The 24,831-nt window shown below is 45.5% G+C and overlaps 1 long non-coding RNA gene across 1 annotated transcript; it reads left to right on the forward strand.

The window, feature by feature from the left end:
* Positions 1–1,782: 1,782 nt before the first annotated feature.
* Positions 1,783–20,758, forward strand: LOC116420763. Its single transcript, XR_004231181.1, has 2 exons — positions 1,783–3,151; positions 20,616–20,758. It is a non-coding gene; the product is annotated as an uncharacterized LOC116420763 (long non-coding RNA).
* The last annotated feature ends 4,073 nt before the right edge of the window (positions 20,759–24,831 follow it).

Below are 24,831 nucleotides of genomic sequence, written 5' to 3' on the forward strand. Positions count from 1 at the left end.
TTGATAATCAAGTCCTCAGGCAATGGTCCAACACCAGGCCTATACTCAAAGGAATACAAATGGAGAACCTTGCCTTTGTGAGCTTCCATTCAGCCAGCTCAGCCCTCTAGAAATCTAGAGTCACCTCCTTGTCCCTGTGGTACCAAAGAGAACTTTAGTGCCCAGTATAAGTTGTCCTTAACATAATTATCCAGGTGCTCTAGTTCCAAGCACAGTGCTTTTTAGATGATATCACTCAAAGCCTTGGTGGTGTTCTTTTCCCTCTCAGTCTATTGTAATAGTCTCTCTCTTTTTCCCCTACTATACACCCTGGCTCCTTGGAGAGCAAGAGCCATCTCTGTATTAGCCCACTGATCTTTCATTCCCAGAACCTGTAGGATACTCAGAAGCCACAAGCTTGGTAATGGGAAGGCCCTCTGAAAGCCTCGTGTCCTAACCTGTGGGTAATGGGGAAGAAAAGCTGCATCATTGTTTCAGGGAAGCCAAGTTATTCAAGTTGGCAATTGGTAGGTGAGAGTGGGAGCTCTGGAGCCAGAGGACGGGCACTCAGATGCTTCAGTAGAGAAGAGGTCCTCTAGGGTACCATTAGGACATACTGTCAGTTCACCTCACTCATCTCAGGGAACGTAGGAATAATGCCCAAGGTGGTTCTGGCAGAAGGAGTAGTTCAGTGGGAGTTAGAGGGCCATGAGAATGAAGAGGCAACTTAAGTGAAGTTTAAATGAAAAGCAGCTAAGATCAATATAGATTCAACTTTCTTTCTCCTTCCCCTTCCCCACAAAACAGTAGAAAGCCACAGTGGGGGGCCTTGGAGATACTATGTTGCCATTAAAAATGAGGGACTTAGACCATGGCTCTTGGGTGGGACTGCCATAACTACTGGTGGGTGATCAAGGTATGGCTTTGATCACCCCTCCCTAACATATGGATGCAGGTTTTCTTCTAAAGCTTTCCTGACATCATGTTTACTAGAATTTCTCTTACCTGATAGCCTCTACCCTCCTGATAAACTGAACTCTGCAGCCCTTTCATAAAGGGAAGCCCTGAAGCTGAACAGTTTGGGGTCCAGATGAAAACCTTTATGTGCCCTCTGTTATGGTGGCCCAGGACGAGTGGCTGTTCCTGGTAGGTAGTGCCCAACAGGTTGAGGCTTGATGGGGAGCAGATCCAGCCTCCTGGAGCCGAAGGGAAGAATGAGAATGGCACAGAATTCCCCGACTCAGGGTGTGGTCTGGCCCCCAGGACATATCTGCCCCACCTCTCACCTGCTCCCCTCATTCACTCCCCTACCCTTCATTCTTGGTGTTTGAAGCCCCTCGGATGACCTTGCCATTTCCTCACTCCCCATCTAGAACCACCTTGCAGATCAGAAACACGAGTTGCACCTTTGTGTCTGAATACAGACTGTCTAAAGCTTGCTCACCTTACAGAACTTCTCCATGCCTGGATAATCTCCTCCTTATTAGTGTTTCCACTGCAGGATTCACTTCCCAGCTTCACCACCACCACCCCTGCCCGGTGGGAGACCATTCTGTCCTGTATCCCACCCTACCTCATCCCCAACCAGTACACTGGCCAGCACTAGGAACCTACTAAACTGTAGTATTTAGTGTACTGGCCATCAGCTGAGGCTCCAGGAAGAAAGGGACAAATCAAAGGGGGCTCCAGCACCTCAACCCCAGGGATCCCCTTGTTTCTCCTTGAGTGTCAGGTCAGAACTCAGACACCACATTCACACACACACACACACACACACACACACACACACACACATATCCCACACACACAGAACCGCCGGGCCCCATGGCAACGTTGCATACAGGGACATCAAACAGGCTGGGGTTTAGGAAGTCGGCTTGGTGGACCTACGTCACTGTGGTTATCACTGCTCTGAGCAGCAGCAGTGGGCCCGTGGCCCAGTCTGAAGGCACTTTAGTCTGGCCTCCCTGCCCACCCCCACTGCCTTGACAGCCTTGATTTTCTCCATGCCAAGGGGCCCATGCCTGCCTGTTGTCCCGGTAACCAGCCATGTTATGGATCTACTCTGGGATCCCCAGCCGCTCCCCACATCCGGGAAATGCCTGGGCCCAGGCTTCCCCACCCCTGGGCTTGGAATCTCAGAGTGCAAGGAAAAAGGTCTGGCTCCTGCACTGTTCTCGCTAAGGGACTGGAGGCACTGGATGGGGGCAGAAAGCTCCAGATTCTTCCCGTCTCATCTTGAGATTTCTTTGGACTGATACCCAGTGCTCTAGCTACTGGTCCAAACTTTGTTGATGGTTTGTGACAGAATTTCAGGCCCCAAACTCAAATATAATATGGGGCCCATATGGGCCCCAAGGTGGCCCCAGTACCTACCCAGCCAGCTCTGCCCCTAGTGGATCATTGATGAGATCCCAGTGGCCAGGCCCAAAGAATCCCCTGGGAAGGGCAGTGGCTGGGCGTTAACCAAGGGCATAGGGTGAGTCAGGAGAGAATAGGGCACAGTGCCCCCAACCCTGCCATGCCTGCACATCACACCACCCGCCCTGGGTGCTGACTCACCACCACCCAGAATACTCTTTGACAGACAGTTCCTGTCCCCAAAGTTACCAAGGTACCCTTGCAACAGGCTGGGGCCATCAGAAGGGGGAAGTCCCAGCTGCTGCCAGAAGGTACTTCCCAGGTTAAGGAGGTTGGGGAAAATCTATGAAGATTCATAGAACTTCCAGAACCACATCTGGTAGCACATCTGTTGGCCCAGCTGCCATCCCAGGCACAGCCCAGAGACTGGTACATATAGAGTTAACTGGGGCCCTTCTGGGGTCTTCTACCCCATCTCCCCCCAGGATCTCAGCCCCTGTGACGTCACTAGGGATTGCCATAGCAACCACTGGAAGTTCCCAAATAAAATTACTGTGTCGGGTTAAGTTTCCTTGGAGCTAGGCAGCAGTAAACAATGGCAGGCGAGGCCAGTCTGGCCGGGCTGGGGGGCCCAGGAGGGGGCCCGATCCAACCTCAACCCTTTCTCCCACCCCCAACCAGTAGGGAGACTATACTGCTAAAGCACTGGGCATTGATTGACACAGACAGAAGTGGAAAGAGAACTGAGGACAGAGATAGATAACGGAAAGAGGACTATAGGAATAGAGCTGGGGAAGAGACAGGAACAGATGTGAGTACAGACACTACCCCCTCCAGGGTACAACTTTAGGCCCCCAGGGACCAGATGGGTAATGGAAAGGACAGTCTTGTAGGAAGGGGAGAAAGATCAGGCAAGGGACGAGATTGGAAGAATCTAAAATTTGGGGGTGGAGCTTCAGACAAGAACAAAGGGGCTTATTGGGCTTCAGTCCTTATCCCCCAAATCCCCACCCCCACTGTTGCTTCTCCAGTCAATGGCTCCAGCTTGGCCACCCCAAGATCCCTCTGTGGCTTTTCCTAGCTTCCTGGCTCCCAAACATCTGGCTCCTGACAGCACCCTCACTTCCTGTTGCCTCTCTAGCTAAGAGAAGAGGTAAAAATCACCACAGCCTTCCTTGGCCCCCCCTTCCCCAACCCAGACAGCATCAGCTCCCAGGCCTACCCAGCTATGTGGGATCAAAGGGGTTGGGGGGGGGGAGACAGAGAGACTGGGAGAACTTAGAAGGGCAGGCAGCCAGTTACTAACTATAAATGTACAGTCACACGCACACACGGAGCACACACACATACACACACACACCCAGAAAGCTTGCTCCAAACCAGAATGAAGAGAGACTCTCAAAAGCCAAGATCTCCTCCCCACTCTTTGCTCTCAGTTCCCTTCTCTCCCCTCTCTGTCTTTCTCATCCCTCCCTCCCTCTTCCTCCCTACCTCTCAGACCTCCATGCCCTTTTCCTTTCCCTCCCTTCCTCTAGACTAAGGGAAAGGTTTTGAAGGTATATAATTAGAAGGGTGGGAGCACTTGAAGAAAGCAACAGGATCATTAACTGAGAACCTCAGAGACCAATTTCCTCAACTGATTCCTCAGGCCATCAGTCCTCACTGTCCAAGCAGCCTTTGTCTTAAGGCAAGAAACAGGTCTGGGTTTGAAAGTAGCAAAGAAGGGGGGGGGGGAAGAGTGATTGGTGGTTCTATCTGCAGGACCCAGCAAGGGAGAACTACCCCAAATGGAGGGCCAACTTCTTCACAAGGCCTTTCCTGATACACCCCCCCAGCTTATATATTACATCTCTGTCTCCCTCCATTTCCAGGAGGAAAAAAAAAAAAGGTTGGGGCAGCTAGGTGGTGCAATAGATAAAGTGCTAGCCCCAAAGTCAGGAGAACAGGAGTTTGAATGTGGCCTCAACATGTGACACTTGGAAGCTGTGTGACCCTAGACAAGTCACTTAACCCAGATTTCCTGACCAGGGGGAAAAAAACAGATGCACCTTAAATTTTCCTGCTTCAGTATTGCTCAGAGGAGCTAGCAAGGGGAGAGTTTCAGCGTCTGGAAATGGAATCACTGGAGCATTAGGACCCTAGGCTCTGAGCAGCCTTCCCACTGACACCAACTCCCAGAGTAACAATATCCTTTCTAGGTAATTGGCACTCACTGGCCAGACTGAAGGGCCTATGTGGCCAGTCCACACCCAGCCCATACTGGACACATTCCTCTCTGATGACTCAGGCTGGAAGGGTGGATCTAGCTCATTATTTTGACTATTATGGGATACTGGGATTCCCCTTTTTAGAATGATCCAATGGTGGGCTTTATTTCCTGAGACCCTTTTCTACTCCACTCCCACGCTATATGAAAGACCTTTCTGACGAAATAAGGAGGAAAGTGGGAAGCAACATTTGAAGCCTTCCTCCTTGTAAACCCTGGGTGCCTATAGATATTGGTACATATGCCATGGACTAGATATGTGCATTTATACAGGAGTCAGACCGGTGTTTTTATTGGGATTGAAACTACAGGAGGAAGAAACTTCAGGTCTTCACGAATGAGTTGCTATGTAAGAGGTTAAGTGAGTTACTCAGTGAGGTCCCACAGCCAAAATGTGTTTCAGAAGAAAGCCAGATTGTTGTAGCTTTCTCCATACAAGCATTTATGGAATTGGTGGTTGTCATGGTACGATGACAATGCAGACTCATCCCTAACTTGGTACTTCTGCACAAGTTTGTAGTCATTCTTCTATGGAATTTCTCTCTTTGATTCATCCTCTCCAGCAAGGTCCAACTCTAGGCCCTTTTTTTTTCTCCCCAAAGATCTTTTTCCTTACTTGCTATGGCTTCTCGATAATTCCTCCTCTACTTACTACTCAACTGCGTGAGTCTCATCTCTCCAGCCTGATGGGGAGCTCACCAGAATATGGTAGAGTTCGGTTTCCTCAAAGGCACAAGGCTAGGCACTTACCCAGAAACAACCTGTTTTTCCTGGGAAAAGGTCCTGTTTAGAAGCTTTAGGTTCAAATACTACCACTTAATGTCTGTGAGACCTCTGGGCCTTAGTTTCTCCACCTGTTTAGTGAGAGAATTAGGCTACACAGGGACTAGACCCTGTGGTTTCATTGATTTAGGAAGTTCTTACTGGCTTTGAGGCTGCTTTTCCATGCACTACATCTCACTTCCTCTTGGACTCTAGATATATTTCAAGGAACATTTATTCAGCACCATTTACTATATGCAAAATAGCATTTTTAGCTCTAGGTCAGATCTATGATCCTATATTGCTCCCAGATCCCCATGTTCCTCAAACCATGCAGAAGGCCACAGTGGCAGCTGCCACATTGGGAGAAGGAAGGGAAGGGAAGCAAGTGGACTAGGGCCCAATGTGAAGGGAATATCCTTTTTTAGTCCAAAAGAAGGGCTTCTTTCTCTGCCTATCTTCTTCCTGCCAGAGTTAGTTTGGCCCTTCTCCTGTCTTCCCACCCACAGTGAGTGAGGAAGGAGGGTGTAGAACAAGAAGTCTCACCTAGGGAACACTACAAGTCCCTAGAAACAAGTTCCACCTTGCCCAAGCTCTCACTCCTCACTGCCACTGCTCCTCAAATGACATTCCTCCCAAGGCTGGTCTCTCCCTTATGCTTTCATCCAGTGTGGAGCACTCTGATCCCAAGGTTGGCAGGAGGAACATCTTCCTCCAAAGGTCCCCAGTTCCAACTCCAGCATCAGAGATCTTGGTGGACTGGAAAGAGGGCCTGGAGGGCAGGTGTGTGTAAATGCAGGCTCACCCCTTCCTTCTAAGGGTCAGTCTCATCAGTAAAAAAATAAAACGTGGGTGTTATTTAGATAAACATTAAGCTGTTATGAACCTATCGATGATTACACGACACTTGTAACTTGCCTGAAAGGGACCTTAGATATCATCTGGTACCCCCTGCCCAAACTCTTTTTTAAGTCAGCCGGGAAGAAGCCGGGTCCAGAGTCAGACAGAGTGGCAGAATTGGGATTCCAGCTGCGCCCTCTGCCTCCCCATACAATTCTGTGCCCAGTGTTGCCTTTCCCGGTGGGCCCTCCAGAGTATGCCCTTGCTGACTGCAGGCTGAATTCTAGCTCTCAATCCTAAAATCTCTCCGGCCTCTCTTGTACCTGAAAGCTCCTCCTCCTGGGGACTGTCCCCAACCCAGTTGTGGTTCTCCTTTGGACTAGTGATGACGCTCTGTCCCCGCGTATCTCACGCTCCCTCCCCCACTCTCTCTTCCCTTTCGGTGTCTCTGGATTTCTCTCTTGCATTTGTGTGGGTCTGCGTGTCTTAAGTTGGAGTACCGACAGTTTAGAGGGCCGCAGCTGGGAGAGGAGTGAGAGCCAGCTCCGCGCCCTGTCTGGTCCCAGAGACCCAGCTTCCGAGGTTGGGTCGGCCCGGGCGGGGCGGGGCGGGGCTGGGCCGGGCTGGCTGGGCTGGGCTGGGCGGGGTCCGGCTGGCAGGCGGCGCAGCCTCCGCGTTGCCTGGGAACGCGGTGTTTGTTGGCGGCTGCGGCGGCCCGCGGGCGGGGGGGCGGGGCCGGGCGGCTAGTGAGTCACAGCGGCGTGACTCAGGGTCCGGCAGCGAGCCCAGCCGTCTGGCAGGCGGCCCGCTCGGGCCCCGGCCCCGCCCCCAGCCTCACCCCCCCCCGCCCCGCCCCTAAGCTGGGCTCCCAGTGCTGCTTCTAGATTTAAAGCTGGAAAGGGGTTTGGGGGATTAACTAAGTCCTAATTCCCTCCTTTTACAGATAGGGAAACTGAGAGATCCACAAAAGGGCGCAGCCCAAGATCACACAATTCAATATATATATATATATATTTTTAAATGTTTCTCAATATGTTTTAATGTCATCTTCATTTCCGAACCTATTTCTAAGTCTCGGAGCAAGCCATCCCTTGTTAACAAAGAATAAAAAAAAAGATTATAAAAGCAGTCAGACAAAACTAACCACATCGACAAAGAATGACAGCAATGTTCCACACCCATAGTCACCCACCTCTGCGAAGAAGGGAGGGAAATGCCTTTTCGAATATTTTCCCCATTTCCAAGTTTGGTCTTAAAATTACACTTCACTTCCATCAGTTTATGTCTTCCCATGCTTCTCTGAATTCTTCATCGTCATCTTTTTAACCATGCAATAAGATTTCTTTGCTTTTATATACTATAATTCATTGAGCCAATCTATGGGCATCTGCTTTGTTTCCAGTTCTTTGGTACTACAAAAAGTGGTGTTATGATTATGTTGGTGTTTATGGGATCTTTCTGTCTTGGATCTCTGTGAGGGATGTTCCTAAGCCTTGAGATTCCAAAAAGGAGAATCGGGGAAGTAGAGAATTCCAGGGCTTGGAGATAGTCTGCTAAAAGAGATGAAAACTCACGAAGAAGAACAACTAAACTAATTGGACTGAAACCTACTTAGTGTGTGCAGAGGAGTGAAGTGAAGTCAGTGTGGAAAGAAAGGTTGGAGCCAGATTTTGAAGAGATTTAAATGCCTAACAGAGACGTTTACATTTTATCCTAGAGACAATATGAGAGATACTGGAACTTTGTGATGTGAGGAGTGACATGGGCACTAGATGCCAGGAGTGATATGGGCAAAAGACACTAGATGCTTTAGGAATATCAAGTTGGCATCTGCATGGATGATAAATTGAAGGGCGAAGGAGGCTTTTGCAGTAAGTAGTACAAGACAGAGCTCTTGAGGGATTTAAGTGAGGGTGGTGTCTAGGTGAGTGAAGTGAAGTGCCAGCTGGGAGAGATGTTGAGGCAGGTTCCACCCGGCTCAGCAACTTACTGGATATTATGAGTGGCGATCCAAAAGGAAAGGTCAAGGCTGACTCCTTTATAAATCTAGGTGAATCGAAGAATGATAGTGTTAGAATGTTAGAATCAAAGAAGGTAAGAGAAGTTAGGATAAGGGTAAAGATAGTTATTGTATTTTGGACTTGATGAGTTTGAGATACTTAATGGGACATCCACGTGGAGATGTCCATCTAGCAGGTAGCTGGTATGAGGGACTGTGGGTTACGTAGATTTGGGAGCTGTTTGTGTACAGATGATAGTTTTACCTATGGGAACTGATCACCTAAGGAAAGTGTAGGGACAGAAAAGAGACCCTGGACAGATCCCAAACATAGGGCATAGGATGTGGATGATGATCCAGCAAGGACACTTAAGAAGCAGCTTTCAGACAAATAAATAGGAGGAAAGGCAGAAGAGCTCAACATGAAAAACCCAGAAAGAAGAGATTATCCAGGAGGAAGGAATGGTGACTAATGTCATCAAGTAAACAAGAATAAGGAATCCACAAGAATAAGTCTGAGAAAAGGCCATTCACTGAATTAACATTTAATACTGGGAATCTTAATTTGGAGTTCATGTATTTGTTTTAAAAAATATTATTAACTGTATTTCTATATTATTGGTTTCTTTTATAATCTTATATATTTTATTTTGTGCATTTTAAAACATTGGAAGTGAAGGGCAGCTAGATGGCAAAGTGGATAGAGCATTGGACCCTGGAGTCAGGAGAACCTGAGTTCAAATCCAGCCTCAGACACTTAATATGTCCTAGCTTTGTGACCCTGGGCAAGTCACTTAACCCAATTACCTGAATGGGAAAATATTCTGAAAAGGTGTCACCAGACTGCCAAAAAGGGTCTGTTCTCACACACACAGGTCAAGAATGCATGATTTAAGATATCTTTTAACAACCAACTGAAGCTGAAGATAAGTTTTGAGTTCAAATGTAACCTCAGACACTTGCTAGCTCTGTGACTCTGGCAAAGTGACTTCACTTCTCTGGGTCTCAATTTCTTCATCTGTAAAATAGGGATAATAATAGCACCCAATTCCCAGAGTTATTGTGAAGATCAGATGAGATAACTTCCCCCTCCCCCCCCAAGGCAATTGGGGTTAAGTGACTTGTCCAGGATCACACAACTAGGAAGTGTTAAGTGTCTGAGGTCGGATTTGAATTCAGGGCCTAATGACTTCAGGGCTGGTGCTCTATCCACTGTGCCACCTAGCTGCCCTGAGATAACATTTTTTAAGTGCTTTGCAAATTTTAAGGTCCTATGTAAATGTTAGCTGCTACCAGTTATTGAAGAAAGCAATTTCCAAGGAAGACGATCAGAATAGAATCTGACTGCAAGAGGTGGAAAAATGAATAGGAATTTGGGAAGTGAAAACAAGGACTGTAGTCATTTTTTAAAAGTGTGGCTAGGGGAAAAGTAAATAATACTACCAGAATAATAGCTTGCTGGTCAAATGAAGGGGTTTTGCTTTTTAGCTATGGGAGGCTATGTGTTTGTAAACAGAGAAGAAATCATTTGATAGAGATGGAGGATTTGGATGGGGTAGGATGAAAAGAATCATTGGAGAGGATCTAGCCAGTCAATCAGCATTAAGTACCTATTATGTGTGCCAGGCTGGGGGGAATGAGAATTTTAGGGCAGCTAGGTGGCAGTGCATATGGTGCCAGGTCTGGAGGCAGGAACTCATCTTCTTCACTTCAAATCCAACATCAGATACTTACAAGCTGTGTGACCCTGGGCAAGCCACTTTACCCCATTTGCCTCAGTTTCCTCATCTATAAAATGACTAGAGAAGAAAATGGCAAACCATTCTAGTATCTTTTCCAAAAAAAAAAATCTCAGACCCAAATGGGGTCATGAAGAGTTGGATACTGTTGAAAAATGACTCAACCATAATGTGCCAGATGCTGTGCTAAGAAAGACAAAAACAATCATTGCTCTCAAGGATCTCACTGTCTAGTGAGGGAGACAAGGCACAAACAACTAGGTAGAAATAAGATATATGTAGGTCTAACTGGAAATAGTTAGCAGAGGGAAGACACTAGAATTAAAAAGGAAATTGGGAAGGTCTTTCTGTGGAAGGTAGGATTTTAGCAGTGGCTTGAAGCTAAGAGGTAAAGATAAGGAAGGAGAATATTCCATGCATGGGGGACAACCAAGGAAAATGCTCCGAGTGAAAGAAATGGAATTCATAGTTCAAGAGACAAGGAAGTCAATGGCACTGGTTTGTAGAGGATGTGGTAGAGGCAGAGTGAGAAACAGTTTCAAATAGAAGAAGACTGGGAAGGTAGGAAGAATAAGTTCTGAAGGGCTTTGAATGATAGAGCATTTTATGGGAGTCTCTGAAGTTTGGGGAGGAGGGATAGCACGGTCAAATCTATGTTTTGGGAAGATCACTTTAACAACTGAGTAGAGGATGAACTAAATGAGATTCATGAAAAGGATACCAACCAGCAGGTTAGTGCCATCATGTTGGTGGCAGTATCCAAAGAGAGAAGGGGGCATATATAATTCTTTTTCCTAAACTGCCAGGCAGTTAGTGTTAAATAATTTGTCCAAGATCACACAGCTAGGAAGTGTTAAGTGTCTGAGACTGGATTTGAACTCAGATTCTCCTGACTCCAAGGACAATGCTCTATCCACTGTGCCATCTAGCTGCCCCCATATATAATTCAATAGATGTTAAGATATGGACAGGCTTTGGCAACATGTTGGATATAGGGAGTGAGGAATATTGAGGAGTCAAGGATAATGCCTAAGGTGACTAGGGTTCTTTCATATAATAGGAAAACTTTTCATATAATAAGGAAATTGAGAGGTGAGGAGAAATTTTGGGGAAAGATAATGGTTTCATTTTTGGACATGTTGTGTTTATTATCTGTCAACTATCCAGTTGGAAAAGTCTTTTATAACCTCTTTATTTTCAAAACATATGCATAGCTTTCAACATTCACCCTTGTAAAACTTTTGTGTTCCAAAATTTTTTCTCCCTCCCTTCCCCTACCCCTTCCCCTAGATTGCAAGTAATATGTTAAACATATATAATTCTTCTATACATATTTTCCCAATTATCTTGCTGCACAAGAAAAATCAGATCAAAAAGAAAAAATGAGAAAGAAAATAAGATGAAAACAACAAACAAAAAATCAACATAGTATTTTGATCCACACAGATTCCACAGTTCTCTTTCTGCGTGCAGATGGCTTTCTCCATCACAAGACCATAGGAAGTGGCGTGAATCACCTTGCTGTTGAAAAGAGCCAAATTTATCAGAATTTATTATCGCATAATCATTGTTGCTGTGTACATGATCTCTTGGTTCTGCTTACTTTATTTAGCATCAGTTCATGGAAGTCTCTCCAGGCCTCTCTCAAATCATCCTGCTGGTCGTTTCTATAGAACAATAATATTCCATAACATTCATATACCACAACTTATTCAGCCATTCTCCAACTGATGGGCATCCATTCAGTTTCTAGTTTCTTGCCACTACAAAAGGGGCTGCTACAAATTTTGCACATGGGGGTCTCTTTCCCTCCTTTATGATCTCTTTGGGATATAGACCCAGTAGAAACACTGCTGGATCAAAAGGTATGCACAGTTTGATAGTCCTTTGAACATAGTTCCAAATTGTTCTCCAAAATAGTTGGATCAGTTCACAACTCCACCTGTGGTGTATCAGTGTCCCAGTTTTCCAACATCCCCAGTCGAAGTCTTAATGTAATTAATTATAGATGAAAACCTAGAGGGCAGAAGAAAGGTTAGGATTGGATAAGGACATGTGAGAATCATCAGCATAGGCAATGATCATTGAATCCATGGGAGCTATTGAGATCATTAAATGAAATAGTATAGGAGGAAAAAAGAAGGCCCTGGTCAGGGTTCCATGGAATACCCATAATTAGTGAGCAGGACTTGGATGAAGATCCAGCGGAAGAAACTGAGAAGGAACAGTCCTATAGGTAGAAAGAGCACCAGGAGTGATAGTATCACAGAAACCTAGAGAGAAGAAATCATTCAGGAGGAAGAAGGGTAATGGACAGTGTCAGAGGCTGCAGAGAACAAGGGAATGAAGTTTGAGCCACTGGATTTGACAACTAAAAGATCATTAGTAACTTTGCAGAGAGCAGTTTCAGTTGAATGATGATCCTTGAATGTAGAAGTTAAGAAGAGAGCAAGAGAAAAAATGCAGGATCTGGGGGACAAGTAGAGGCTTTGGTTCTGGCAAAGAGGATGACCATCTCTTCTTTAGAGTCAGGAGAAAAAGGGGAGTATGGGTGTGAAGGGAATCTGAGGTGAGGAATCAGAAAAGCAACAAAGGCTAAGAGAGCCCTTTTTATGAAATATCCTTAAAAATTAGGAAGTTTTGCATCTGGCACATTTGATACTGACCATAGGCAATTTATTTAATTTCTCTGTTTTGGAATAATTCTATGACAGTAAGCTCCTTGAGGATAGGGGCTTTTTTTTTTCATCTTTATATCCCCAGCATCTGACACAGTGCCTGGCACACAGTAGGTGTTTCATAAATGGCTGCAATTCAGTCATGAACTAAGTTGAAAGCACTTTGCTAGATCCTGAGACTACAAAGAAGAAAAGGAAACAGCACCTGCCTTCAGGGATCTTACATTTGCCTGGAAATACAGCATGTGTACAAAGAAGTAAAGAAAGTTCTTAGAGAAGGGAAAGAGCAATCTCAATTTGGAAGATCATGAAAGGCTTCCTGTAAGGTGTAGTACCTACGATGATCCTTGAAGGAAGTTAAAGTTTCTAAGAACTGGGAAAACATTTCAAGCATGGGGTCATCCTGTTCCAAGGCACAGAAGTGGAGGAACTGGACTCTGGAGTTCCAGGAATAGTCAGAAGTTCAGTTTGGCCAGAGCAGAGTGCTTCAGGGGCAAGAATATTCAGTAAGTTTGGAAAGGTAGTTTGGGACCATGTCATAGAGGGCTTTTACATGCCAGATTGAGGAGTTTATATTTGATATTCACTGCAATAGGGAGTCACTGATTTTGAGTTAGAGTTGTGACATGATCACACATAAGCTTTCCTTGCTTTCCTTGCTCTGTGATTGCATTGAGGGGGTACTACTTGCAATGATTTCTCATCCTTTGTGATTCTTGTCTTTCTACTCCAAATGCCCCAGCATGTTTGACATTTGGGAGCCTTTCTCTGGAAGTGCACTAGTTTCTCTCTCTCTCTCTCTCTCTCTCTCTCTCTCTCTCTTTCTTTCTGTCTCTATTTCTCTGTCTCTTTCTTCCCTCCCTCTCTTCCCTCCCTCTCCTTACCTCTCTCTCTATCTTCCCTCCCTCTCTTCCCTCTCCTTCTCCCCCTCCCTTCCTCCCTTCCTCTTTCTTTTCTCTCTCTCTCCCTTTCCCTCCCTCCCTCCCTCTCTCTCTCTGTGTGTCTCTGTCTGTCTCTGTCTTTCTGTTTCCCTCCCTCCCTCTCTCTGTCTCTCCCCTCTCTCCTTCTCTTTTCCTCCCTCTCCCTCTTTGTCTCTGTCTCTGTCTTGTCTCTTCCCTCTGTCTTTCTCTCTCTCCCTTTCTCCTCTCTCTGTTCCCTTCATTTCTCCCTTTTTTTCCTCCCTCTCTGCCTTTCTTTTCCTCTCCCTCCCTCTCTCTGTCTCTCTCTATCTCTTTCCTTTCTCTCTCTTTCCTCCCTTCCTCTGTCTCTCTGTCTCTGTCTCTCTCTCCCTCTCCCTCCCTCCCTTCCCTCCTCTCTATCTCTGTCTGTCTGTCTGTCTCTGTTTCTCTCTGTCTCTGTCTCTCTGTGTCTCTCTCTTCTCTGTCTCTATCTCTGTCTCTTTGTCTCTCTCTCTCTCCATGACCAACCCACCTCCTTCTTTCTCCAGCCACTTATCTCTGAAGAGATCCTTTAGTCCAATTTCGGTAATATTTGGTAACCTACTCACACCTACCATCCATGTAGAAGATGGGGTTAGAGAAGGAAGAGAATGGAAGCAGAGAGACCAATTGGGAGACTCCTATCTAAATAAGAAACGAGGGCTGAATTGGGGCAGTCTGAGGTGTCAGTGTGAGATGGGAAATGCAGGAGATTATAGAAATGCAAGATGATGAGATCCACATGCAGCGCTGCTTTCACTCCAACACCCCCTGTAGGCAGGAGGTGGTCAATGTAGGTTCCTTCTTCCCCACCTCTCCCCCATGGAGGTCTTCCTCCTTCAAACAGGGAAACCTGTGTTCAAGAAAGATTCAAAAGTCCTCAAAATGGGCAGGTCTGTTGGCAAGAACAGGAAGGCACGGGCAGGGCTGATGTGAGCTGGGAGGGGGGGGAGAGAGGGATGGGATGACACAAAACAAGATAATGAGACAAGCCGCTTCACCTCTGGAAGCAGAAGTTTCCTGATCTGTAAAATGGAGTTGATAATACTTGTGCTACTTACCTCAAAATCGTAAAACACTGTAGAACTGACCCTCATTACAGGGCTTTGAGCAGGTAGGATGGTAATTTAGAGCTGGAAATAGTCTTAGAGATGCTTTCTAAGATAAGAGTGTTCTGAAACATGAAGTCTCCCTTGGCTGGAGGCTTTCTGGGAAGATGCTAGCTGGGAAGGCCTGGAATCCCTAACGTGGGGAAGGAATCCAGAACATTGTGAGCAAAGGTTGCTGGTCAGAGGGTTCCCTCTGGATGGGCAGAATTAGGAGATGCTCTTGGAAAGGAAGGGCAACTCGACGTTTTTTGAGAGCCCTGGATATTAGGCAGGATTCTGTGGTCATCTCTAAAAGGAGAGACAAGGCAGATGCTGGGTGAGCTAGCATGGCTTGTTTTTTGTTCGTTAGTTCAGCGTCTGACAGTGGACAGACCCTACGCAGTGGCTTTAGAGCCAGGATCTGGGTTCAGCTTTCCACCCGGCACTTAACTATCCCCGTGATAGTTCCTTTCCAATTTGCTTGGGCCTCAGCTTCCTTGCCTTTATTACGAAGGTTGGGAGAGGGGATTCAGCCATATTCCCCAAATGCTGAGTGGGGATGGAACAAAGCATTTAGAGTTTTCGGGAACTTGGAAGAGGAAGTCAGAGGGAAGCATGGCGGATTGGACCTTGTCGCTGGCCCAGGTAGGGCTAGCCTGCCCCAGAATATCCTCAGGGGCCATTCAAAAGCCGCTAGAGGTGAAGGGCTGGCCACATCTGGAAACTGGCTCTAGGAGAAAGAGGGGAGTCGGGGAGCATCTGGGAATTGTCCTAGGCCCAAGGACCCTTCCCCCGTGCACACACACACCAGGAGGGATCTGAGTGTCCCCATGGAAGGAGCTGGCAAGAGGTTCCCAGAGGGGGTGGGGTGGGGGAGGGGGCCTGTGGCATGAGTCAGAACCCAGTAATGTGCCAGTGAGTCACCAGCAGGGCGGGGTTCCCCTGCCTCTCCCCCCTTCCAGTCACTCACACAAAGGCCCTTTGAGAAAAAGCAAGGAGGCCTCAAGCCCCCATTTCCCCCTAACCCCAGCTGCAGCCCCACCCACTGCAGAGATCCCTACCAGTAACTGCAAGTGAAGCCCGAGGGCCAAGTTGTGCCAAGTCCTCCCGGGCTGACATGTGCCCAGGGAGCCCTGGCCGGCTTGGCTGGGAGAGAAGGTCACAGCCTGGGGGGGTCAGGTGGGAGGCGCCCACAGGATAGGGCTGCCTGGCTCAGGGAGGTGTCTGCTGGCCTGAGTCACTTCCAGGGACAGAGGGTCTTATGACTGAGGACCATGCAGTGGGCAAATTGAGTCAGGCCATCTCTGCGCCGGGAGAGGCAAGGGCGGGGAGGAGCTTCTGGCTTGTTGGGATTCAGAGGTCTTCTTGGGGCCCACACAGAGCAGCAGCAATGCCCCCATGTCCAGGCAAAACATGGCTCCTTCGCCATCCTCGCTTCCCCCAGACGGATCCAGGGCCTCTGAACGTCTGGCCCAGATCCTGTGCCTCCTGCCATGTCCTCGTGTCGGCCTTCCAGCCCCAGAACCAGCTTGAGGAACCCCCAAATAGGGTGCCTGGGAAGGAATGGAAGGGCCTGCAGGGCTTCCCCAGCTCCTCCTGCAGGCCCATCTTCCTCAGCACCACCCCCTCCCACTGCGGGATCTTGCCTCACTGTTCAGCATTTGTCCCCTGACACACATGTCCCAGGGTGAAGGGAGACTTCACAGGATCTCAGGGAGCCTCAGCCGGCCCCTTGTCAGAAATCATTTGTGGACAGGACTCCCCTTACCCTCATTCCTAACAAAGAAGAGGCCCATTCCACCTAGAGATAATTACTGCAAGGAAGAGGGCGGTTTGTTCTTTTACATCGCCCCCAAATCCCCCTCCCTGCAACCTCCCCAGCTACTCATAAGGCAGCCTTCCAAGGCCAGATCTGTTCCCTTTTCCCAGCAACACCCAAGTGGATTAATTCAGAAGTCTCCAACTCCCAGCTCTTAGCCCACCAAGCCTGCAAATCCCATGTAACTCCAATCCCAGTCACTGAATTCAGGCTGCTCCAGGCTCTGCTTGCAGCTTTCCTGGGAGGCTCCACCCTGTGACTAGCCCATTCTCTTCCCTGAGAACTTTTACTCCCGTCCTCCTTTGAAGTTCCTCCTGCACAACATGTTGCAGCCTGCTTACACCCACCAGACACCTTCCCAATGGCCCTCCTGGGAGCGTTTAAGTTTCCAGTGTTTGCACTCTGTTGTAGTTCTCTTGGTGTCATTTAGCAGCTTGGATAGGGAGTTGGCATTTAAAATTGGGCCTTTGCCTCCATGGGAGGTTTGGGGTGATTCGTGGTCCAACCTCACGTTGCATCCCAGATATAAGTACTGATGCTTCCCTTTCACAGTCCTTCAAATATTTGTAGACATAGCTCTTGTGCCCCTCTGGCGTCTTCGCTATTTCAAATAAACATCCCTGTCCTTTCAAAGACCCCCATTCAGGTCCTGGATATCCTGGTTCCCATCTCTAGTCTCCTTCCAGCTCTTCAGTGGTGGCCAGGTGGGAAATGGAAATAGCAGAGGAGCTCCATTCAAAGCCCGGCTTGGGTTCTTTTGCCCCTGGGAACTTAGTCATGTCCCTTGTCTTTCCCATCGGTAAATAAGGGAGTTAGCTTCAATAATCTCTAATTTCTATTACAGTTCTAAAATTATAATCCATAACTGTGGAGGACTAGTTCTTTTCAACAATGAGGCGGTTCAGGCTAATTCCAATAGATTTGTGATGGAGAGAGCCATCTGCATCCAGAGAGGATTATGGGGACTGAATGTGGATCACAACATAGTATTTTCACCTTTTTTATTGTTGCTGTTTGCTTGTTTGTTTTTTTTTCTCTCATTTTTTTCTTTTTGATCTGATTTTTTCTTGTGCAGCATGATAAATGTGGAAATATATATATATATTTTATGTGGAAATATATTTAGAAGAATTGCACTTATATTTAACTTATGTTGGATTACTTGCTATCTAGGAAAAGGGGGAGGTGGGGAGGGAGAGAGAAAAATATGAAACACATATTTTGCAAGGGGAAATATTGAAAACTCTTTTCATGTATTTTGAAAAAATAAAAATAAAATTATCATCATATAATTTTGAAAATGAGAGCTGAAAAATCTGTGCTACTATTAACACATGGCACTACCTCCTATTTTCTTTTTTTTATTATAACTTTTTATTGACATTACAAATGCATGGGAAATTTTTTACAACATTATCCCTTGCACTCACTTCTGTTCCGACTTTTCCCTTCCCTCCCTCTACCCCCTCCCCTAGATGGCAGGCAGTCTTATACATGTTAAATATGTTATAGTATATCTTAAAACAATATATTGTGCAGAACCAAACTGTTCTCTTGTTGCACAGGAAGAATTGGATTCAGAAGGTAAAAATAACCTAGGAAGAAAAACAAGAATGCAAACAGTTTACATTCATTTTCCAGTGTTCTTTCTCTGGGTGTAGCTGATTCTGTCCAATTTTGATCAATTGGAACTGAATTAGATCTTCTCTTTGTCGAATATATCCATTTCCATTAGAATATATCTTCATACAGTATTGTTGTTGAAATGTATAATGATCTCCTGGTTCTGCTCATTTCACTCAAGTTCATGTAAGTCTCTCCAAGCCTCTCTGTATTCATCCTGCTGGTCATTTCTTACAGAACAATAATATTCCATAACATTTATATACCACCATTTACCCAACCATTCTCCAGTTGATGGCCATCCATTCATTTTCCAGTTTCTAGGCACTACAAACAGGGCCGCCACAAACATTTTGGCATTTACAGGTCCCTTTCCCTTCTTTAGTCTCTCTTTGGGATATAAGCCCAGTAGTAACACTGCTGGATCAAAGGGTATGTACAATTGATAACTTTTTGGACATAGTTCCAGATTGCTCTCCAATATGGTTGGATTCGTGCATAACTCCACCAACAATGCACCAGTGTCCCAGTTTTCTGCATCCCCTCCAACATTCATCATTATTTTTTCCTGTCATCTTAGCCAATCTGCAGGTGTGTAGTGGTATCTCAGAGTTGTCTTAATTTGCATTTCTCTGAGCAATAGTGATTTACTACCTCCTATTTTCATTAAGGTTAAGAAAAAGTCAGGGTCACCTTTGTGTCTTTCAAAGCATCCCCCAGGATCCCTTTGAAAGCTGAGAAGAAGAGAAGAGAGATCTTTCTGGGACCCAGGGAAGGAGAAAAGGAGAAGAATGGAGTCCTAACACAACAAAGATCCATGAGCCACTACATCCTCAAATGCCCCAGGCTGGGCTGGAGTTGTTTGTCCTGGTCCTTAGTAGCCACTGGCAGGCAGTTCCTAGATCACCTCTCCTTAGTTATTGAGGAGAGATAGGAATGGGTTGGGGGATTGTTACAATGCTCTTGAAGATGTCTGACCAGAACACTGGTCAGGGTGCCTGGGCTCAGGCTTCAATGGAAGGGCCTCCCAATATTAGAGGGAAAGTCAAACCTTTCTCAATCTCCATTTCCTCTTCCACAAAATCATGAAATTGGAGGGAAGAGATATGGAGAGAACCTTCTGAGAGATGAAGACAATGGCCCTGGATTCTACTTCCAGTTCTGATGCCGATTTTTAGGATTTTAGGATTAGAAGGCCAGAAAGGTTGGTGGATTACCATTCCAGGTCCCTTCTCTTAGAGTGGGAAAGTTATCTGTCCAAAGTCACCCACCTAATAAATATTAGGATTTAACCCAAAGCTTCTGAGTACAAATCCAGTCATTTTTTCCCTTGGCCAAGCCTTTTTCCTGTTCTGGTCTTTAGTTTTGCTTCTCTAAAATGATTAGGTCAGACTAGAGACTCCCTAAGTTCCCTTCCAGCTCAGACAAATCTGGATTCATACCACAAACACACACACACACACACACACACCCAGATGCTTACATAATAAAAACTAACATTTATAAGATTTTCAAAGATCTTTAGGAATACTATCTCATTTCGTTATCACAACCTTTTGAGATAGGTGCCGTTATTATGACCCCCCCCCCAAATTACAGATGAAGAAACAGCCAGAGAAAGATTTAAGCCACACATCTTGGATCCATCTTGTCCAAGGCGGGATTTGAATCGAGGGTCATTCTGTCTATTCTGTTACCTAACTCTTTCCATCCAAGAACATCACAGCCCAAGTAGCCCAGTCAATACCTCTCACATTTGGGGCTGGGGTAGGGAGAGACACACAAGCCACTCTGCAAGAGAGATTCAGGACAGAGCTGCACATAGAGAAAAACGGGGACATGGACAGTGGTGGTGAAGCTCTGGGGAATAGTTGCTGACTCACTGCTTCCCTTGGTCTCCCCCTTCTGAGTCATTGGATAAGGAGGGGGGTGAGGGGAAAAGGCACCAGGAAAGGAAAGAGCAGGGAGACAGTTCCCACGCCCTAAGTGGGGGATACAGGCATCCTGTCTCCTCTCCTCTGAGCTGAGGAAGCCCCTGAACCCTATCTCTGACGGAGCAAGGAGAAGGCATTTTATGGGTACTTGTAGACAGACTGCAAAGGTGCAACTAGGGTCTCCCACTTGTAGACAGACTGAAAAGGTGCAACTGGGGTCTCCCACATTAGAATGGTTGTAAAGAGGGATCTAGTGCAGGGCTAGAGGACCAGGAGTGCTCAGACTGGGGAGTGCGACCACTCATGAGCTCTGGAAGGCAGAGAGATGGGGAGCTTCAAATACACCATGAGCAGTTTATTCCATCTTCTACAGATTAAGAGACAATGGTTCAGTGTGAAGAATTTGTGGACTTTATGAGGATCTTAATGCAGTGAAGAGGACCAGAGATGCTGGAGGGGTGATGGTCTTCCCAGTAGGGAGTTTTTTTGTTTTTTTTTTAAAGAAATGTTATTCTCCTATCCCTGGGTCTCACTACTTCCCCTTCTCAAGTCACCCCCCGTTCTGGTTATCTTTTTTTTTTTTCTGCAGAAACTGCCCTGAAGAGAAACAAACCAAACATCTTGGTAGAGTGGAAAGCCCAATGGTTTGGGGTTGGAATCCTGCCTCTATTGAGGTTTTCCTTAAGTCACTTCCCACATCTGGACCTCAAATGAAAACACTAAGGCTGGGTTGCTGATTTGTAAAGTCTCTCCTTGCTTCATATCCTCGGTCACAATAGGAAGACTCCTGGATTTGGAGTCTCTCTGTGTCCCTTACTGCCTCAAGCCTTGGACACTGCCCTAGGAGCACTTAGGGCCTGCGGATGGGGTGGGGAGAGCAGGCGTGGGGGATGCTCCTCAAGGAAGATGAAAAAGCCTCTTGGGGCAGGTAGGAGAATCCTGCCTCTTTTCCCTCCCCACTCCCCCAGGCTCCGCTCTCGGGGTTCTGCTGCCCTCCAGTGGTAGCCTGGAGGACAACAGCAGGGAATGAAGAAGCTCAGGGCTGTCTGGGAGTGAGAAGGAACAGAGGTTAGAAAGGAAGACTGGGAAGGGATGAGAGGAAGGGAGTATCCCCAGATCCTCTATCAGCCTCCTTCCACAGTCCCAGAGTCCACAGTTCTGCCCTGTCTCCTATATGCTTGTAACACTATTAACTAATGAGTTCCAAGGGAAACTGAGGTACAAGGCTGCAAGGGACACATGCTATGTTCACTTCTTTCTTCTGCCTTTTTTTTTTTTAATCCCTCTTGTAGTTTTCCCCTTTTGTTCTGATTTTTCTCTCTCAACATGACATAAGGAAATGTGTATTTTAAAAGTTTACATATTTAACCAGAAAAAATAAAACAATAAAGAAAAAAAAATTTTAATGGCAAGGTTTAATGGCAAGGTTGAGATCAGGACACACTGTGACCCCATTCCCACTTGTGGCCCTCTCAGGTCTGTGCCCAAGCTCTCTCTTTCAATGACAGCTTAGAGGTGCTCCCCTTTACCCCCATATTCTTACCTTTTATCCCTACATGTCACCTCATATGATCCTGATAAAGTCTGTAGTGCTGATACTATTATTGGTACCATTTTACAGATGAGGAAACTGAGGTTCAGAGAACCCAAATAGCACTTCAGATGAGGGGCATGGGCTGGGATAGGGGCAGGATTGCAAATCCCAGAATGATTTTTGGCTGATGAGAAGGAAAGCCAAGGACAACAAAAAAAGATGGGACCCTCCCTCTCAAAGGGGAAGGTACTTAATTCAAGGTCATGCAGGGAGTTAGTATTAGGCTTCCTCTCCAAGGTTTCTGACTCCAAATTCAGTCGTCTTTCCTTTAGTTGGACCCTTTTGCCAATCTGGTTCTCAGTTTTGACTCTATTAAAAATGATAATGTGGTTGTATGAAAGGAATCTCAAGATGCCCTCGGGCACAACAAGCCTGGATTCATACACACACATGCCCAGACACACAAGACTCCTAGAGGCAAGAATATGCAGGCCTGGGTGGACCAGTTATTATCACGCCGCAGGATGGGAGGAGTTGGGACAGAGGAGGGAGACTCTTGCTGTTATGAAGAAAAGGAGACAAAGAGAGAGACCAGGAGGGATTCACTCCAGGAGAAGCTCAGACAGGGGAGACATGCCTTAGGAAGATCTCCTGTCTGAAGGTGCTGGAGTGGCTGCTCAAAAAAAATATTTAAAACTATGTACAAAAAACCCTCAAAACCAAACAGCTCTGCATAAGAGAGGGAAATGATTCATGAGGGAGAGGGCCGAGTTTGTAGGGAAAGATGAGTTACTTTGGTCATATTCATTCTGAAAGTGTAGCCCCTAGAGTAAATTCTGGGGCATCTTTTTCTCAAGTCTCATTCCCACTGATGAGTGGGGCCCCCAGGACTTACAGAGATATATTTGTCTTTCAGGACTCTGGGGTATATTTTTTAAAATAATACTTTCCCCAATTACATGTAAAGACAGTTTTTAACTTTCATTTTTTTAAATTTTGAGTTCTAAATTTTCTTCCTTTCTCTCTCTTCTCCCTCTCCTTCCTATGGTGAGCAGTTTGCATAAGTTATGCATGTACAATCATGCAAAATATATTTCCATATTAGTCATGTTATAAAAGAAGGCAAATTCCAAAGGGGGGGAACATGCACACACAAAAAGTGAAATATAATAAGCTTCAATCTGCATTCAGACTCCATCATTTTTTTTCCTCTGGAGATAGTAGCATTTTACATCATGAGTCCTTTGAAATTGTCTTGGATCGTTGCATTGCTGAGAATAACTAAGTCATTCACAGCTGATCATTGTACAATATCGCTATTACTGTGTACAATGTTCTCTTGGATCTTACTTCACTTTGCATCATTTCATGTAAGTCTTTCTAGATTTTTCTGAAAGCATCCTGTTGGTCATTTTTTTTTTTTTTTTTTTTTTTGGTCACTTCTTTTAGCTAAACTTGCTTAGCCCACTAATGGGCATCCCCTCAATTTCCAATTCTTTGCCACTATAAAAGAGCTGCTGCAAATATTTTTTGTACAAATAAGTCCTATTTCCTCTTTTTTTTGTTTGTTTTGTTTTGTTTTTTAACTTTTTAAAAATAACTTTTTATTGACAGCTATTTCCTCTTTTAAAAAATCTTTTTGAGATACTGATCTAGCAATAGTAATGTTGAATCAAAGGGTAACCACAGTTTTATAGCTCTTTGAGCATAGTTCCAAATTGTTCTCCAGAATGGGTGGGATCAGATCACAATTCCCTTAACAATGCCTTAGTGTCCCAATTTCCTCACATCTCTAGGGAATATTCTAAAGCAGTGGTAGTCAAACCCAAGTAGGAAAGAGACCTACTTAAGCATCCCTGCTGGCTGCATATTGAATTAGAAAACCACACATTTGTTCTATTGTATTTCTATTTATTTTGTTAAACATTTCCCAATTAAGTTTTAATCTGGTTTGGGTTGAAAGTTTCCTATCTCTGCTCAAAGAGATTAGGGATAATTCTGTGATCATTGGTTTTATAGCTATACTTTCTCCTAGGATTGTCATTTGAGGACCAATGTAATGAGCCAGTCAGAGAGTATTTACTAAAGTGACACCATTAGAATAATTAGTAAAAACTCCCAGATGTCTGGAAAGCACTATCTCTCAAATACATGGAGAATCCAGGGGAATGCAGCTTCAGGCTTAGAAAACCTATGAGGCATGGGACAAACTCAGAGTTCTTGGTTCACCAAATTTCTTCCACTGAAGGGTATTTGAGAAATTCCCTTTCAGTATGGTGACTCTGTCTCTATCTTTGTGTATAAGTCCCAATACAAATAAATCTGGATTGTAGATCTGAAGATGGTTTTTAGGACAACAATAAGAAGACACAAAACAGGAATTCCAATGTCCTAAAGGACCTAAAAGACCCTTCTAGGCTAGAATTCAACAAGTTCAACAAGCATTTATTTATTAATGACTTGCCATGTGCCATGAACAGAAATGGAACCTGAAGAGAAATGAAGACATGGCTGGCTAGGATGCTTTACTGGAAGGAATTGGCCAACCAAAGGAGGAGACAGTAGGGATAGTGTGTACTTCTAGTGTGAGAAATCCAGGAGTGAAATGAACTTCCAAGATGAAGAAGTTTCTATGGCATGGTAGAGAAAGTCCAAGAAGTAAGGCTTAGAACCTGGAAATGGATGAAAAAGCTGGAGAGTTCCCTTCTTTTAAGGAATGGGGAGGGAAGAGAGACCCAGGGCTCAGGCTGGGGCTGGCACTTCTCTTTCCCTCCCAGGAGATTCTTCCTTAGGGTTTCAATTAGAACTCCAGATTCCCTCTAATTTCTTGAATTTCCCCATTTCAATTTTTGTACAGGACCCAGAATGCAGAACAAAATCCCTGCCAGCCAACTGGAACAGATCTCCTAACTGGTGTTATTAAGTTTAATTAAATGACTTCCAATGACTTTTCAATTTACCCCAACATCCACAAATGAAATTAATTGATTGGACATCTTAAAACTTACTTCAAGTGGGGATGAGTAAATCGATCACTCCTCCTTAGCAAAAAGCACTGTGGCCTGGTAGATATGGAACCAACCTTGGAATCAGTATGAGCTGAGTTTAAATGTTGCTTCTGATACATACTGGCTTTGTGACTCTGGCAAGTACTTAACCTTCCATCACTCTGGGCAACTCTCTAAGGTTATAAATTGGAAAGAAGGTGCTAATGTGTGGCTGTAGAAGGGGATTCTTTATCAAGAAGTACCCTATACTAATAAATTCATAG

The sequence above is a fragment of the Sarcophilus harrisii genome, chromosome 1 (genome assembly GCF_902635505.1).
Source record: "Sarcophilus harrisii chromosome 1, mSarHar1.11, whole genome shotgun sequence".
NCBI classification, from domain to species: domain Eukaryota; kingdom Metazoa; phylum Chordata; class Mammalia; order Dasyuromorphia; family Dasyuridae; genus Sarcophilus; species Sarcophilus harrisii.